Source organism: Thermobia domestica, chromosome 17 (assembly GCF_964235325.1).
Source record: "Thermobia domestica chromosome 17, izTheDome1.hap1.1, whole genome shotgun sequence".
In the NCBI taxonomy this organism is placed as follows: domain Eukaryota; kingdom Metazoa; phylum Arthropoda; class Insecta; order Zygentoma; family Lepismatidae; genus Thermobia; species Thermobia domestica.
In genome coordinates this window covers 177,315,691-177,320,981 of record NC_137470.1, presented here as the reverse complement: position 1 = coordinate 177,320,981, position 5,291 = coordinate 177,315,691, and the positions used below count along the sequence as shown (strand labels likewise).

The 5,291-nt window shown below is 35.9% G+C and overlaps 1 non-coding gene across 1 annotated transcript; it reads left to right on the top strand.

Moving 5' to 3' along the window:
• Positions 1-3,500: 3,500 nt before the first annotated feature.
• TRNAQ-UUG (transfer RNA glutamine (anticodon UUG)) lies at positions 3,501-3,572 on the top strand. The gene has a single exon. It is a non-coding gene; the product is annotated as a tRNA-Gln (tRNA).
• The last annotated feature ends 1,719 nt before the right edge of the window (positions 3,573-5,291 follow it).

Genomic DNA, 5,291 nt, shown 5'->3' with positions numbered 1-5,291 from the left:
CTCAATAAACCTACGTAAACTCAGCAACTTCAACATTGTTGAGTTTTAAATACAATTTACTAATTGAAAAAGAATGCTAATTGCAAAATCATTATCACAATCGGATTCCTCGCTTCATTTACTATAGAAAACGTATAGATTATCGCCCAAATTGTCACTTTCATGACATTCCATTTTGTCCGCCTTGGCCCCACTGTGCGACAGTGCAGTGGCCACAACCGCACAAAGTTTCCAGTGTATCTTTTTTTTTTTAAAAAAAAAAACAGTTGGATTACTGATTAGAGACGAAAAATGCACAATTGTTTATCACTTAAAATTTACCTTATTTTACGCTATATACTGGAGTTCTCGATTGCCTTAAAACAAATACATACTATTCCTATAGTGTTAAATACGATATCATTCCTGTGATTAACGCATAAGATAACAATAACAGATTGTTGGATATTTCCTCATATTACTACCATCTTGCAAAGTACCTTTATAACCTAAGCCTGATCATTTATGTAACGTGAAACGTGCCTCGTGGTAGCAAACTAGTCTATTATGTTTTGGTCTTTGTATATATAATAATTCCATGATGGCCACTCATCCTTATTTGCCAAAAGAAGCATTTCCGGATCTATAATAATAATAATAATAATAATAATAATAATAATAATAATAATAATAATAATAATAATAATAATAATAATAATAATAAACCACTAAAGAAAGAAGTAGAAGAGGAGTGGTTAGAACTTCGCTGCTTATGCAGGAGGTCGGGTTTGATTCCCGGTGGTAGTTACTGTGGTTTGAAAAATGAAATGAAATGTTTCTGTTTAAAGTATTCCCGGTGGGCTAAGGGAGACGATGATTAAAGTAAATGAAAGATGATGGAAAAAATGGTAGAATGAGAATGTAAGAGAAAAGGGAGTAGCCCGAGAAAACCCAAGGACACGATGTTGTCCGCAACAAAACTACTTGTCGGGGATTGATGCAAGGACCTCACGCACAAGAGCTAAGCGCACTACCACTGAGTTATCATGCCCCTTACTGTAGCTTGAATTAAAGCCAGGGACGAGCTCCTTCGTGGTTAAGCGGTTAGCGTACGCGCCTTTAATGAAGGAGACCCGGGTTCGATTACACGGGAGAGATTCCGCGGGAGCTCATGTTGTTCGAATTCCACGTTGTGGGGACACGGTGGCTCAGTGTTAGAGCGTTCATCTCCGGTGCTTGGGGTCCTTGGTTCAACACCAGCTCGCGACGCGTGGACTTTATTGTGGTGGAGAAACACCGTGCTCGTGGGTTTTCTCGGGGTTCTCCCGTTTCCTCCCACTTTCTTCATGCCACTATTTCATTCATTTCTCATCATCACCGTCTCCTTTAGCCTAACCGGCATAACCGTGGGACGCAAAAGTGAAAGATTTCATTTCATTTTTCGAGTCCCACGCTTATCAGTAGGTTTCGTCTCATATAGCCTCGCTGCTGAACGGGACGTTAAACTCAAAATCAACTCAACTCAAAGCCACGGATCTACTAAATCTAATATAGCCTACTCGTACCTAGGTGGTATATATTTCTATATATTTCTTGTGTCCTGGTAACCCTGTCCCACTACAGAAAAAAATACTTGTGTGTTGAAAGATAAACAAACAAACAAACAAACAAACTTAAGGTTATCAGTTGGTTTCTTGGTTTATATTTCCGTAGTGGCGCAACTCGGTGGTACAACTCAGTTGCTTGTGTATGAGAGGGCACTTTCTTCCTTCCCCCCTTCCCTGGATAATGTGATCGCCAAGGGACCTCATAACTTAAAATGCTTAAAAAGATAATGCTCAGAAATATGTATAAATATATTAAAAATTTTAAAAGTTGTCTGTAAATATACAATTTGTCATTATCCTTTTTAAAAATTTGGCTTTTCTTTAGGTAAATTATAGAATTTCAGTCAATCAGCTACAGCATAATAATTACTGTATTTATCCTAGGATCATGATTTCTACCTCATTCTCTTCAGAATAGAACAGTCTTTCAAACGGTATTATTTACATGTCTCCATGTACATATTGTAATAACGTTCGACCCTAGTCATTAGAACTAAATACACGGTTCTGATTGGTTGGAGTTATCCAACCATGTAGCATATATATAGCACAAATTACACCCCAGATGCTGTCGATCCTTGCAGTCGCGTATTCTAGGTTGCGGGTTAATAATGAAAATCGTTTTTGGCGTGGGTTCAAACCCGGACGCAGGGAAATTAATTTTAATTTCGTAACACTCTTATAATTATTTTTAACGAGATGAAAATAATACTCGTTTGTAATACAAAATGCATAAATTGTGCTTTTTCCACCATTTACCTAGAGATTTCTCATAACCCTTGTAAACAATGACGTTACAAACCATCAGGAGAGCAAGAAATGGGGCCCTCGAGAAGCGTGGGGTTATAGAAGGTGTTGGGGATTTACAGAAGGGCAGGTACCGGAGGCATCAAGACGGGGAAAGACAGGCATATCTTCCTTGTCCTCCCCCCTTGGGGTGTAGTTAAATTTGCATTGAAATTGCACTATCCGGTCGTGACGTAATGTCACGTGGTAATTATTTCACTTTACATATACAACTTTATTAATAAAAAGTGGTATAGTTACGTTACGCAACATAGCTGAAAAAGCGTCAGCGAGCGAAGGGGTTAGAAGTCCACAGGGATCGTTTTATTCCACGTTTGTCCCCATGATGTCCACGTGACGTTACGACACACTCGAGTGGTGCATGTTATTCTAAACCTTACCAGTTTCCTTCTGACCAACTTAAAAAAAAAAAAAAAAAAAACAGCTAGGCTATCGCGTGAAAATAATGTATGCGTCTCCATCATGTATTTGAGATTGCGAAAAAGGAATTTTTTGTTAAAAATATCCTTCTTTTTTACTTTGTTGCACATCTGGACTTCCCTGTGTTAACGCAGAGATCTAAACCAAATCTGAGAAATATTAAGGGGCAACGTACACTGAATGTGTGTGCACAATTTCACTCTTCTAGGTGCAAAAGTAAGTTCGCCAAAAATAATAAAAATAGGCCTAACAAAAATATTTTTAAAGTTATGACGTCATCACCCCCTATGTATCGACGCAGAAAGGCGTGAAACTATACGTAACGTGTTTTACAATGCCTGCAGGCTTTAAAAAAGAAAAAGAAAAAGAAAAAGAAAGAAAAATAAAAAAAGAAAAAGAGAAGTAAAATACTTTATTAGTACATTTTAACCCAATAATGAAGACACTAACCTATCATTGAAAACTACACGATAAAATTTAAAAGGGTTATCTCCCATATATCGTGATACTATGGTAATACGTTGAAGATTAGATTGTAATCTGTGTTGGTGACTCCTCAAGGTCAAACGGCGTGTCATAGTTACTCATGAATAGGAAGACATTTTATGTGCAGTCTTCTTTTTCTATTTCCTGTGTAAACATCATCAGTTGCAATGTTAAAGACTTAATAAAGCATTAATCACCAACGGTCCCATGGTGTAATGGTTAGCACTCTGGACTTTGAATCCAGCGATCCGAGTTCAAATCTCGGTGGGACCTCAATTTTTTTTTATTATCTTCGAAATAAAATTTTGATTTTTTCTCAAGCTAACTTTATTTGTAAAGTTTAAGTAAACATCTTTTAACGAGGTTTTAAATAGCATTTCGTTGTTTATTACTTGTATAATTTAATATTTGAATCGTCTTATTTTGTGTCTAAGTACAATGATTCTCTGACTCGATGTTTAGAATAAATCACAATTTTAATATGCAGAGTCAGTGGCGTGTTTAGGATTTTTTAGGGGGTAGGCACAATACATGAATGAACACTTATATTTTTTCTTTTCACCCTTCAAAACCCAAACACACAAGGGCGTCATTGGGGAAGCAAGGAGACAATTGCCCACCTGAGTTTGAGAATTAGATATATTTTAGTCGATTGTCTGCTAATATACTACGAACAAAGTGAAACTCGTATGTCAGTGGATGATTTTAGCCCCCCGCCTCACCAAGCAAGTCTGAAATGGCTCTAATGCAAACACTTGTTGAATATTTGTAATCTCATTGCAAATTAACTGATTTCACTTTAGAAACAGAAAATGTAAATATTCAGTTTTATCTGTGTACGTTTCGGCCTGAAACAAAATGTCGAGAAAAGTTGAAGCTGAAATACACTGGTTTGAGAAAAAAAAACTAAAAAAACTGATTGAAAAAAAAAATAGGTCACCCCGAGAGTAAACTACCAGATGTGACATTTTCAAGTGAGATTGTATGCCACACTGGGAAAACTCCGGACAGCGGTATATTGTAGAAATACACGAAATATTTATGTTTACTACGGAAATCTGTACAGAACATACGTTATCCATATGCTACATATACTGCCGTTTTCCGTTTAGATGTTACATCATGGTGCTGCAGGATGTCTGACGTCTAACAGTTTTCCGTATAGTACATACGTATACCTATGTTACATACATCAGCTGTATGTTACATACATTCATCTGTATATGATATATTTACCGCCTATATACAGTTGTTTATTTCATACTGCTAGTATGTGTAGATAGAACACTTATACGGAAACTATTATAAAACTTACGTTTTCAGTTATATGTTTGGTGCAAGAGGTTACATAAAGTTGTACATTAAGTCGAAAACTACAGGATTGACGCATGTAACCTACGTTTTACGTACATCACATACGCTTTTTCTCTTTATTATGAGTTTCTTAATAATACATTTCCTTATGAAATGTGAACGAAATTGCCTCAGTCATATTTGAGATTTTCCAAAAACACTCACTCGAGTAAGCAAACATTTGTAGATTTACTCAGAAATTACTTGAAACTTTTTGTACGGTTGTTAGTAGAAAAAAATAATTATGAAATATGATTAAATTCGCCTGAGTTTTTTTTTCTTTTTAGAAAATCAGCCGAAAATATTTACGTTTAAGAGTATACTGTCCCTTTTGCATATTATTTCAGAGAAATGGCATATAGATATCATTTCATAGTATTCTTAACAAAATAAGGCGATCTAAACATAATGCCGAGAGTCGTTTACAAGAAAATCCACAAATTTTAATTCTGATTCTCCATTAAACTACCTTTATATTTGAGACCACAAAGAAAATTTGCTATTCCCTTCAGAATCATATGAGAATGTTATCTCTTCAATGAATCTTGTATCACATCTGGAACAATATTGTCTCACAAAGTTTCGAGACTCATATTTTTACTTCGCTCACACCGAATAGTATCACTAACTTGATACATT